Here is a 232-nt window from a genome sequence, read left to right on the forward strand (position 1 = left end):
CCTGGGTGCCAGCTAGCACCCCCCTCCCGCCCCCCCCAGCCTCTGCGGAAAGTTCACGCGAGTCAGTCTGGGGGAGTGCAGCCGGGTTCGGCGGGTGGAGAAGAGACACTGCTCTGCCAGCGCCGGCGGCCGAGCGGTGTGCTCGCGAGGCTGAGGCGGGGAGCCCCAGCAGCCAAGGCTGGAGACATCCAAGCAGCCGCCGGGCTGATGACAGCCAGGGAGGGGTTAAAGC

This window comes from Chelonoidis abingdonii, chromosome 7 (assembly GCF_003597395.2).
Source record: "Chelonoidis abingdonii isolate Lonesome George chromosome 7, CheloAbing_2.0, whole genome shotgun sequence".
In the NCBI taxonomy this organism is placed as follows: Eukaryota; Metazoa; Chordata; order Testudines; family Testudinidae; genus Chelonoidis; species Chelonoidis abingdonii.